Raw genomic sequence first — 13,949 nt, forward strand, 5'->3', positions numbered from 1 at the left:
TTTCTTCTATAGAAGGTCCTAAAGTTCAAGGTGAAATCCAATTTTTGGAAAATAGGCTTCTGAGAGTAAAACATTATTTATAGAACCTGTAGGCCTACTTAAAATAAAGTGTCCCATTTTAAAAATTTGAAAATCTGTTAAGAAATTATGTGCTCATATGTTGATTTATAGGAAATATGCAAAAAGGGAAAAAATCTTGGACATATCTTTGTAACTCCAATAACTTTTCATACAATTGATCGATTTTGATAAGTCTTAAAAATAAAAAACTCAAAAGAACATTGGTAACAATTATTATTTTATAAGAATTCCTATATTACCATTTTCGTCTTATCTAAATGAATTTTGAACGGAAAAAAACAAGTTCTGAATTTCAATTTTAGAATAAACTTTGTAGGACACAAGGTGATTTACTAATTTCAAAAAGGTATTATACTTTTATCTTTTAATGAAAGGATCTGGAAAAAAATAGTTTTTTCAAATATTTTTGAAAATTTAAATTTTATTTTCGTGGGACAAATGTAAATTATTCAGCTGATTCCGAATCAGTCCGTATCGTTTGTATCAGATCAGTATTTCTTCTCAAAATGTGGTATTCAAATTTAGGAAATATTTTAATCTCATATCTAAGACATATGCGCGCAGCCTTCCCTCTCCTCCTACGGGCGATGGTGGTGATAGTGGGAGTATCGTACCCACATAAGTGGTTAGTATATTTATTACATTTAATTATATCTCTTAACATGTATTTTTATTGTAGAGTACGAGGCCTATCACCAATTCTGATAGGACTCACCTATTTTAAGATTTTTTGGCCTGTCCCTTAATCGCAAGAAAGAGAATCATATTAATAAAAGAAACAAATAATTAAAATAATGTCTAGTTTATTGGTGAAGGGTGGAGGGAAATTATAAAAACTATGGGGAAAATAAGCATGCATATTCATTATCTAAATACTTATATACATTTACTTTGCTAAATTAAATTTAAAAAAGTACTAAAAAACTATACATATATATATATAATCCGTTTCAGTCAATAAAAAGTAATATAACATTATTAATACATTTAATTAATATAAATAGGTATATTTGTTATGGCAAGGAAGGCCTTAATAGTTGGTTGTAATGTTCTTCTTCGTATTCGATCTTATAAATTGAAGAAATCCTCATCTTTGTTCAAGAATCGTTGTTTTTCTATTTGTATTACATAATAATAAGATGAATATTCAGAAAATAGCCTTTTAATCCCGGATTCCATGGAGATATCGCCAAGAGAAGGCCACTGTAGTAGGAGGATATGCTGATCTTCGTGTTTCAATGCATCGAACACAAAAAGTATCATTGATACTTAAGGAATCGTTGTTTTTCTATTTATAGTACATAATAATTAGACGAATATTGAGGAAATAGCCTTTTAATCCGGGATTCCAAGGAGATATCGCCAAGGGAAGGCCACTGTAGTAGGAAGATATGCTGATCTTTGTGTTTCAATGTATCAAACACAAAAAGTATCATTGATACTCAAGGAATCGTTGTTTTTCTATTTGTAGTACATAATAATTAGACGAATATTGAGGAAATAGCCTTTTAATCCGGGATTCCATGGAGATATCGCCAAGGGAAGGCCACTGTTGTAAGATGATCTATTGATCTATGTATTCCATCACATATATCCTCAAAATTTTGCTCGGTTGTATTAGCATAGCTAAATTCCTATTTGTGGATTCACTGTTCTATGTCGTCACGTTTATTATTTATTAAAACATATAGGTTCGTGCAAATACATAGTTCATCGGTGACGTCATAAGACGGCATAAATAATTTATATTTTTTTTAAATAACACTTTTGCAAAAATTTATTTTATGAAAAGTTGTGTGAAATTAGTTGCAGATTTCAAAACTGTGTTAAACATTCAAATATGCCCATTATTTTTTGAGTTAAGAGTGCAAACATTGATTTTTGTAATAATATTTGCGGAATCATCGATATCTCATTTAATAATCATCTGAGCGTCCAAAACTAATGTACAAATTAGTTTTAAAATTAAATTATGCATCTTTTTGCATAAAATAACTATATCTCTACAACTTCTTATTAAGCCTCAAATTAAAGATAACCGAAAATTTAATAAATCCATAGGGGTTTGCCTTGCTTTATTAGTACTATGATTATAGTTGAAATTTGAAACCTGAAATATTGATTTTAGCGATTCAACATTGAAACAAAAGTTTAGTTAGTTTATCCTTTTGATTTCAAAATGGTATGATTTGTCTGGATCGGATAATTGGAACCGGATTTAATTTGAAGTAAAATTATAATCAGTATTTGGAAATTCCTAAATTTAACTTTAGCAAAGAAATATTGTAATAGAAGTTGTAGAACATAAAATTTTGAGCAAAAAGTATTTAAATACCTTATAAATCTGACAATTGCAATTTGCATAATATCAATAGCATCATTTCATTCATTATCCCGCCAAATTTTAAAAATTTGCTAAATATTAACTTTAGAAAAATGATGTTGAAACAAAACTTGTTCATTTTAGTCTTTTGATTCCAAAACTGTAAAAAACGTTCATATCCGTCGGATAGTTTCTTCTATAGAAGGTCGTAAAGTTCAGGGTCAAACCCACTTTTTCGAAAATAGGCCTCCGAGAATAAAATATCATTTATAAAACTTGTAGGCCTTCTTAAAAAGAGTGCCCCCTTTAAAAAATTTGAAAATTGGTTTAAAATTACCTGTCCAAATGTGGATTTATATGAAATTATAAAAAAATGAAGATAATCTTAGAATATCTTTGTATCGCCAATAACTTTTGATTCAATGGTCCGATTTTTATAATTTTTAAATATAAAAACTTGCAAGAAAATTTACAACAAAGTCAATTTTATAAAATTCCCTGTACAACTTCTTTTTGCAACCCTTATTTAGTAAACTCTAATTTTAAGAAACTTAATGAACTAGATGTTAATATATAGACTAAATACATAATATAACAAGTAGGTACTTATTGGGGAGAAATATGAAAAATTAAAACTATGTATATTAACTTTAGCATATATGCATTGAAATACAAAGTTGTTTAGTTTAGTCTCGTGAGTTCAAAAATATAAAATTTGTACGGATCAATCCGGTGGATCCGAAAATATAAAGATATGAATTTTGAACGGAAAAATAAAAATTCTTAATTTCAACTTTAGAATAAACTTTGTAACACAAAAGATGATCAAATTTATTTGATGATTTCAAAAAGGTATTATACCGTCATATTGGATAATATGATTTGGTAAAAAATTGGGTTTTTCAAAAAAATTTCAAATTTCAAATTTAATTTTGGTAATATTAAATGTAGGCATTGTTCAGCTGATTCTAACAAGGTGCAACATGTTCATATTAGACGGATAGTTTCTTTTATAGAAGATGCTAAAGTTAAATGTAAAATTTCTTATATTGGAAAATAGGCTTCTGAGAATATAAATGTATAAATAGAACTTGTAGGTCTAATTAAAAAAGAGTTTCCTCATTTCACAACTTTGAAAATCGGTTAATAATAACCTGACCAAATCTTGATTTATATCTTTGTAGCTCCAATAACTTTTGATACAATTACCTGATTTTAATTGTTTAAAATAATAAAAAACTCGCCATCAAATTTACAACAATTTTTATTTTATAAAATTTTCTGTACAACTATTTTTAACAGACAATATTGGCTATTAAAAAATCTCATTGGAAAATATTCAGCCAACATTCAGCCCAAATTCTGCCCGTATATAAATTTTTGGGTTATTATGAGGGAGAATACCTTTTATTATCTATGGAGGTAGTCCAAACTTCAACCCGGAGTATCTCAGCAATGGTTGGGTGGATTTTCACCGGACTAAGTTCATTAGGTTACTTAGAGCAACCCCTAGCAGCTGTTTAAAGTTGACCGGAATTTTTTCGAGACTGCCGGAAGGGCGATAATACTTTGACCCTTGAGATACTTTTTTCGAGATAATAATATTTACTTCCGTGATAATTCGGTGAAAAATGGGAATCTTCGAATGAAATTTAAATATATGGGTCAATATAGAAAGAGCTTTATATATTTATAAAACACAAATGTAAAATTGTTAATCGAAAAATCGAAAAAAATCGAAAATAAAAATTAATGTATTAAAACCTTCATAAGTCATTTAAATTTAAAAAAAAATGAAATATTTTTTGATAATCCTCTACATATTTTTAATGCCTATAATATATATTCATTGCTCAACTCTCTCAACCTATTCCTTCTTGACAAAAAATAGCCTATTGAAAAATCTTTGTACCTAAATAACTTTTGTGATTACCGTGCTAACTGAACTAAACTTGCTACTAATGGAGATCCTTATAAGAGGTACCGTATTTTGGAATTATATATAATATTATATGGCCAAACAAAAAAGTTATTCATCTATTTAAAATGACTAAATTTCTAAGCTTAATATATCCGAATTCTGATTAATAAAGCTAAATTTTAGCAAATAGAGAAAAGTTACATAATGATCTTGACAATATATTTTGATTTCATAAGTTAACCCTATCTTTTGTTGATTTAGAGTCATAAATATTTGCAATTGAAGCCTCCTTTTTTTTAATAAGTAAATAGACTACTGTTGACGATTGATTTGAAATTTAAAAAAAGTTTAAATATAAGAACCACTTAGTTTTGAAATTACTATTGAAATACATCCCCATTAAAAAAATTTTATTTCTCCAAAAAATGTTTATTTACTATCTGAAATATTTATTCTGTAATATATACTAGGAAGAAGGAGTAAATCCCAAAATGAATAAATAACTTATATATAATATATAAATATCTATATATTGTATTTCTGGTATTTTTGTATATTTCTCTTATTTTCCGATATAATTTTTTTCGAAAGCACTTCCGTCTAATGACAAATGAAAGACAACCCAAGAAATTCGATTCAATACAACTAGATACATAACAAGTTCAATAATAAATATTTAAAAACATTTTAATTTGAACAAGTCTATTGTTATCAATTTTTTTTTTAATTTAGTAACTTTCTAAAGTTATTAAAACTAGAATCATTAAATCCCCTATATCTCAGGTAATAATGAACCGATTCTTAAAAAAATTTAAATGCATTCTTATAATGACCAAACACAGTTTTTTTATTATAACAACATTGTCCTATGGATTCTCCTTGATTTATTGACGCACTAAATTTCAGAATTTTTTTTTTTTGTCTTTGGGGTTATTTACCAAAGTAATTGACGGAAGTAAAATCATCAATTTGGCACGGTTTACATAATAACCCCCTTCAATATCTCTGGACTGGATAGTATTAAAAACTCGAAACATACCTCGTTGGAAAGCTGAGGATAAGGCAAACTTACGTTTTGACCTTCACTTTAATCTGATCACGTGTCTCGGAGTTATTTAGCCAGATGTGCAGATGTAACACAGGTCGACTTGGCCAAAAACAATATTTTGGGCCATTTGGCCAACTTGGCATCAAGATATCCCAAATTTGACGGAATTATTAGATTCCTCATCCAAAGCTGGAGGATATGTATTATTACGTTTTTCCAGATTGTATCCGGTTCGGACTTTTAGGTGACTTATGAAATATTTATTGAATATATGAAAAAAAATATAGTAAAGTGTCTTCTCTGAAAAAAACTTTTTTTTTTGGCATAAAATTTCGCTAAAAATGGTACCAATCGATCAGAAATTTTAACAATGATATTGTATCGAATGTATTTTTTTGTTAAATCCCTTACTTCTACAGCGAGATTTACGTTGTGCCCGATTTATTGCGAAAATAGACAGAAAAGAAAAAAATTACCTATGTAAAGCAGAAAATTCTGCTAATATCTTATTTTTTAAATTCTATATAAGTTTTTATATAATAATGCTAAATGTTTGTAAAGTACTTTGTACATTTGGAGCAAAGAAATCAAAATTTTACATTCTTTGTTATTACCTCTTTGTATTTTGAAAAATAGACTTATTAACATTTTTCTTTTATACAATAACTTCAAATCGAACCATTGTTCAAGAGTACTTAATTATAAATTCGATGCAAGTAATTTTTTACCATGTACTATTCAAACAGAAACAACAATGGCTACAATAAGTTTAACTCTGCATTTCCTTTTTGGTCAGCCCAGATATCTAAATCCAGCAATTCTCCCATCCATAAAAAATGTCTATAAATCCCTTTTAAGTGTAAAGCAAGACTTAAATCAAACTCGTCCCGCTCCCAGAGGGAATCTGATTTCTAGTCAGACGCCTTAACCACTCGGCTTCGAAATCGTGTATTACATTTGCACTGCGCGGCCCCTAGGGCCGAACCTAACGAACCGTTTCGACTAAAAAAAAAACTCCAAATTTGCCCCACCGAGTTCTAGATTTGTGCCAAATTTTAGGACCCTGTGAACAAACCTACCCCATGTTATACCCGAATAACATCAATTTTTGCACATGTATTACATATGTAATACATTTTATGAAGCGACCTGGTTAAGGCATGAGGTGCGTTACCTCCCTCAAAAAAATCCGTTTTTTTTTCAATTTTTAGTCGCCTTGGCCAAAATGTATAACACTAATTTTGATGAAAAATAAATGTAATACATTTTGGTTAAGGTATTCCAGTTTCGACCATTTGTCATTGTATCCTTGACAAATGCTTGACTAATGCTATGGAGTCTCGAAACTTAAGTCGGATAATCTCAACAACCAGAAGAGATAGAAGGATGGGATTTTCTTTCCTCGAATCTCCAGGATCTTCTCAATATACTTATAGCATTCATTTGGGGCTAACGGCGGATTTGAGGGACCCCAAATTTATAGGGCGATTTATGGGTTTTTTTTGGCAGAGGAAGAGATAAATTCTTAAAATATATACGGCCCATATTCTGCCCTGTTTTACCCCAAAACTTAAGTAGGGTTATCTCAACAACCAGAAGAGATAGAAGGATGGGATTTTCTTTCCTCGAATCTCCAGGATCTTCTCAATATACTTATAGCATTCATTTGGGGCTAACGGCGGATTTGAGGGACCCCAAATTTATGGGGCGATTTATGGGTTTTTTTTGGCAGAGGAAGATATAAATTCTTAAAATATATACGGCGCATATTCTACCCTGTTTTACCCCAAAACTTAAGTAGGGTTATCTCAGCACTGGGTGGACGGATTTTGGCCCAACCAGGATCATTGGCGGCCTTTGGACAAGGCCTAGCCGAGGCCAAAAGTATACCCCAATAGTTTCGAGACTACCGGAAGAGCAATGCAACTTGGCCCATGTGGATTCACTTTTCGAGAAAAAAAGTTTGAAACACGATTCAACGGTTCAAAATTCGAATATTCGAGGAATATCCGAGAATCCATATGTTTACATCATTCCCTACAAATTCTATTTGTAAAAAAAATCGAATTGTTTTTCAAAAAATCGAAAAAAATTGATAAAACATTTTAAAAATTTAAAACCTAAATAACTCATTCAAAAATTTAAAAAACTCAAATTTTTTTTTTAAATTTGATGTATCTTTGTTAGGTCTATAAGAAATTTTCCATGTTTAACTCTCTCAACCTATTTCTTCTAGTCGTAAAATCCATCATTGAAAAATTTTTGAAGTCAAATAACTTCTGTAATAACAAAGCTACTAAACCCAAAATTGCTACACAAGTATACCACAATAACAACAATTGAATTCTCGAATTATAAATTTTTATCTTTTGAAACAAAGAAGTTAGAAGTGTTTTAAAGTTGACTAAAGTTTAACAGTTTATATATCTGAATTTAAACTAATAAACCTAAATTTTAGAATAATTTTCAAAAGTTGCATCTGTATTTTGGTAATAATAAATATTCAAAAAATTTTGATCTAACTTTTATACAATTAGATTAAATGACCTTACCATTTAACACATAGAGTATTTTAAAATTTAGAAATTATACTTTGTACCTCACTTGATCAAATCTCAAACATTCAGTTAGGGTTATCTCACTACTGGATGGACGGCTTTTACCCAGACCAGGATCATTGGCGGCCTTTTGAAAAGGCCTAACCTAGGCCAAATATATACCCAAATAGTTTCGAGATTGCCGGAAGGACAATACTACTTGGCCCATAAGGTTTCTACTTTCATAAAAAAAAGTTTGAAACACGATTCAACGGTCAAAACATTGAATATTCAAGAAATATCCGAGAATCCATATGCTTACATCATTCCCTACAAATTCTATATGTAAAAAAAATCGAATTGTTTTTTAAAAAATCGAAAAATAGCGATAAAAAGTTTTAAAAATTTAAAACCTGAATAACTCATTCAAAAAATAAGAATTTTTTTTTTTTTTTTGTTTTTTTAAATCTGTTGTATTTTGCTTAGCTTTATAAGAAATTTTTTATGTTTAACTCTCTCAACCTATTTCTTTTAGTCGTTAAATACATTATTGAAAAAATTTTGAACTCGAATAACTTCTATAATAATAAAGTTAGTAGACTCAAAATTGCTACAAAAGTAAACCATCATACACAAAATAAAATTCTCGAACTATATTATTTTATCTACTTAAACAAAGTAGTTATAAGGGTTTTAAAATTGACTAAAGTTTTAGAGTTCATATATTGGAATTTTGACAAATAAACCTAAATTTTAGAAGAATTGTCAAAAGTTGCACATATTTTGGTAATAATAATTATTATAATATCTTTTACCCCATTGGAGTAAATTACCTTACCATTTTACACATAGAGTATTTTTACCAATAAGACATGGTACCTCACTTAATAAATGTTTTGAGTATTTTTACTTAAAGAAAAAGTGTTTCTACTTCAATTAATATTAAATAGAAAATTAATCATGTGTTGCTTAGACATTTTTGGATTTTTGCTTTGCCAAATAATTGAAAATTTGCAAAAATTGCAAAAATAAAATTAAGTTTGCAAAATTTTTACAAATTTTCTGGGTGTGGATCATATAATATCAGAGAGCATTTGATTGTTCCCGTTAAGCTGGTGTTGCTAAATCCGATCGTTGACCCAGAAAAAAAAACCGAAAATTGGGTTTTTTTATGAAGTAATTTTTTTTTTTTGCGAATTAGAAATATTCAAAAATTTCACCAATCGCATATACCATTTAAAATAGTTTTTACTAAATACATTTATTCGTAAATATTATCCTTTGTAAAATGATTAACCTCATAGATATTGGGATGAAACAGTAGAAATTGTCAATTTTTAATTTTACAAAATCTTCGAACGCCAATAATTCCAGATTTATATATGCTAAGTGAATCCTATTTAGGTGTCATTACATTCTCCATATATCATGGATTAAAACTTCATAAATTTTGTTTTGATCGGGTTCTTGGAACCGGATTTATTAAGGAAACCCCAAAACTCTTAAGATATTTGCAGATCCGTCCATACCTCATTTGTTAATCACCTGAGGTTCGGGAACAAGAACCATAATAGTTTGTAAATTAAATTTTGCATCTTTTTGAATCAAATAACTATATCCGTACAACCTTTTATTAAGCTTTGAATTAAAGATAACCAAAAATTTAATAAATCCGAAGGGGTTTGCCTTTCTTTATTAGTACTATGATTATAGTTGAAATTTGAAACCTGAAATATTGATTTTAGCGATTCAACATTGAAACAAAAGTTTAATTAGTTTATCCCTTTGATTTCAAAATGGTATGATTTGTCTGAATTGGATAATTGGAACCGGATTTAATTTGAAGTAAAATTATATTCACTATTTGGAAATTCCTAAATTTAACTTTAGGAAAAAAATTTTTAAATAGAAGTTGTAGAAAAAAAAATTTAGGTTAAAAGTATGTAAATAACATAAAAATTTGACTATTGCAATTTGCATAATATCAATAAGACCATTTCATTCATTTTCCCCCAAAATTTTTGAAATTTACTAAATATTAACTCTAGAAAAAAATATTGTTACACAACTTGGTAATTATTAATTATGTATTGTTTTTACATTTTTTGATCTTTTGTTTTGCGAAAAATTTTAAAAATTGCAAAAATAAAATTAAGTTTGCAAAATTTTTACAAATTTTCTGGGCCTGGATCATATAATATCGGAGAGCTTCTGATTGTTTCCGTTAAGCTGGTGTTGCTAAATCCGATCGTTGACCCGCAAAAAAAAAACCGAAAATTGCGTTGTTTTATGAAGTAATTTTTATTTTTGCGAATTAGAAATATTCAAAAAATTCCCCAATCGCATATACCATTTAAAATAGTTTTTACTAAATACATTTATTCGTAAATATTATCCTTTATGTAAAATGATTAACCTAATAGATATTGGGATGAAACAGTAGAAATTGTAAAAATTTTAATTTTACAAAATCTTCGAACGCCAATAATTCCAGATTTATATATGCTAAGTGAATCCTATTTAGGTGTCATTACATTCTCCATATATCATGGATTAAAACTTCATAAATTTTGTTTTGATCGGGTTCTTGGAACCGGATTTATTAAGGAAACCCCAAAACTCTTAAGATATTTGCAGATCCGTCCATACCTCATTTGTTAATCACCTGAGGTTCGGGAACAAGAACCATAATAGTTTGTAAATTAAATTTTGCATCTTTTTGAATCAAATAACTATATCCGTACAACCTTTTATTAAGCTTTGAATTAAAGATAACCAAAAATTTAATAAATCCGAAGGGGTTTGCCTTTCTTTATTAGTACTATGATTATAGTTGAAATTTGAAACCTGAAATATTGATTTTAGCGATTCAACATTGAAACAAAAGTTTAATTAGTTTATCCCTTTGATTTCAAAATGGTATGATTTGTCTGAATTGGATAATTGGAACCGGATTTAATTTGAAGTAAAATTATATTCACTATTTGGAAATTCCTAAATTTAACTTTAGGAAAAAAATTTTTAAATAGAAGTTGTAGAAAAAAAAATTTAGGTTAAAAGTATGTAAATAACATAAAAATTTGACAATTGCAATTTGCATAATATCAATAAGACCATTTCATTCATTTTCCCCCAAAATTTTTGAAATTTACTAAATATTAACTCTAGAAAATATTGTTACACAACTTGGTAATTATTAATTATGTATTGTTTTTACATTTTTTGATCTTTTGTTTTGCGAAAAATTTTAAAATTTGCAAAATTGCAAAAATAATATTAAGTTTGCAAAAATTTTACAAATTTTCTGGGCCTGGATCATATAATATCGGAGAGCTTCTGATTGTTCCCGTTAAGCTGGTGTTGCTAAATCCGATCGTTGACCCGAAAAAAAAACCGAAAATTGCGTTGTTTTATGAAGTAATTTTTATTTTTGCGAATTAGAAATATTCAAAAAATTCCCAAATCGCATATACATTTAAAATAGTTTTTACTAAATACATTTATTCGTAAATATTATCCTTTATGTAAAATGATTAACCTAATAGATATGGGATGAAACTTTAGAAATTTAAAAATTTCAATTTTACAAAATCTTTGAACGCCAATAACTCCAGATTTATATATGCTAAGTGAATCTTATTTAGGTTTCATTACATTTTCCATATATCATGGATTAAAACTTCATAAATTTGGTTCTGATCGGGTTCTTGGAACCAGATTTATTAAGAAAACTCCAAAACTCTTAAGATATTTGCAGAATCGTTAAATTTAGGAATTTCCAAATAGTGATTATAATTTTACATCAAATTAATTCCGGTTCCAATTATCCGATCCAGACGATTCATACCATTTTGAAATCAAAAGGATAAACTTACTAAACTTTTGCTTCAATGTTGAATTGTAAAATCAATATTTCAGGTTTCAAATTTCAACTATAATCATAGTACTAATAAAGAAAGGCAAACCCCTTCGGATTTATTAAATTTTTGGTTATCTTTAATTCAAGGCTTAATAAAAGGTTGTACGGATATACCTATTTTATTCAAAAAGATGCAAAATTTAATTTTAAAACTAATTTAAACATTATTTTTGGACGCTCAGATGATTATTAAATGAGATATCGATGATTCCGCAAATATTATTACAAAAATCAATGTTTGCACTCTTAACTCAAAAAATAATGGGCATATTTGAATGTTTAACACAGTTTTGAAATCTGCAACTAATTTCACACAACTTTTCATAAAATAAATTTTTGCAAAAGGGTTATTTAAAAAAAATATGAATTATTTAGGCCGTCTTATGACGTCACCGATGAACTATGTATTTGCACGAACCTATATATTTTAATAAATAATAAACGTGATATATAGGTTCGTGCAAATACATAGTTCATTGATGACGTCATAAGACGGCCTAAATAATTCATATTTTTTTTAAATAACCCTTTTGCAAAAATTTATTTTATGAAAAGTTGTGTGAAATTAGTTGCAGATTTCAAAACTGTGTTAAACATTCAAATATGCCCATTATTTTTTGAGTTAAGAGTGCAAACATTGATTTTTGTAATAATATTTGCGGAATCATCGATATCTCATTTAATAATCATCTGAGCGTCCAAAAATAATGTTTAAATTAGTTTTAAAATTAAATTTTGCATCTTTTTGAATAAAATAGGTATATCCGTACAACCTTTTATTAAGCCTTGAATTAAAGATAACCAAAAATTTAATAAATCCGAAGGGGTTTGCCTTTCTTTATTAGTACTATGATTATAGTTGAAATTTGAAACCTGAAATATTGATTTTACAATTCAACATTGAAGCAAAAGTTTAGTAAGTTTATCCTTTTGATTTCAAAATGGTATGAATCGTCTGGATCGGATAATTGGAACCGGAATTAATTTGATGTAAAATTATAATCACTATTTGGAAATTCCTAAATTTAACGATATTCTGCAAATATCTTAAGAGTTTTGGAGTTTTCTTAATAAATCTGGTTCCAAGAACCCGATCAGAACCAAATTTATGAAGTTTTAATCCATGATATATGGAAAATGTAATGAAACCTAAATAAGATTCACTTAGCATATATAAATCTGGAGTTATTGGCGTTCAAAGATTTTGTAAAATTGAAATTTTTAAATTTCTAAAGTTTCATCCCATATCTATTAGGTTAATCATTTTACATAAAGGATAATATTTACGAATAAATGTATTTAGTAAAAACTATTTTAAATGGTATATGCGATTTGGGAAATTTTTGAATATTTCTAATTCGCAAAAATAAAAATTACTTAATAAAACAACGCAATTTTCGTTTTTTTTTGCGGGTCAACAATCGGATCTAGCAACACCAGCTTAACGGGAACAATCAGAAGCTCTCCGATATTATATGATCCAGGCCCAGAAAATTTGTAAAATTTTTGCAAACTCAATATTATTTTTGCAATTTTTGCAAATTTTAAAATTTTTCGCAAAACAAAAGATTTAAAAATGTAAAAACAATACATAATTAATAATTACCAAGTTGTGTTACAATATTTTTTTTCTAGAGTTAATATTTAGTAAATTTCAAAAATTTTGGGGGAAAATGAATTAAATTGTCTTATTGATATTATGCAAATTGCAATTGTCAAATTTTTATGTTATTTGCATACTTTTAACCTAAATTTTTTTTTTCTACAACTTCTATTTAAATTTTTTTTTCCTAAAGTTAAATTTAGGAATTTCCAAATAGTGAATATAATTTTACTTCAAATTAAATCCGGTTACAATTATCCGATCCAGACGATTCATACCATTTTGAAATCAAAAGGATAAACTTACTAAACTTCTGTTTCAATGTTGAATCGTAAAATCAATATTTCAGGTTTCAAATTTCAACTATAATCATAGTACTAATAAAGAAAGGCAAACCCCTTCGGATTTATTAAATTTTTGGTTATCTTTAATTCAAGGCTTAATAAGACGTTGTAGAGATATGATTATTTTATTCAAAAAGATGCACAATTTAATTTTAAAACTAATTTGTACATTA

Source organism: Lepeophtheirus salmonis, chromosome 2 (genome assembly GCF_016086655.4).
Source record: "Lepeophtheirus salmonis chromosome 2, UVic_Lsal_1.4, whole genome shotgun sequence".
NCBI classification, from domain to species: Eukaryota; Metazoa; Arthropoda; class Copepoda; order Siphonostomatoida; family Caligidae; genus Lepeophtheirus; species Lepeophtheirus salmonis.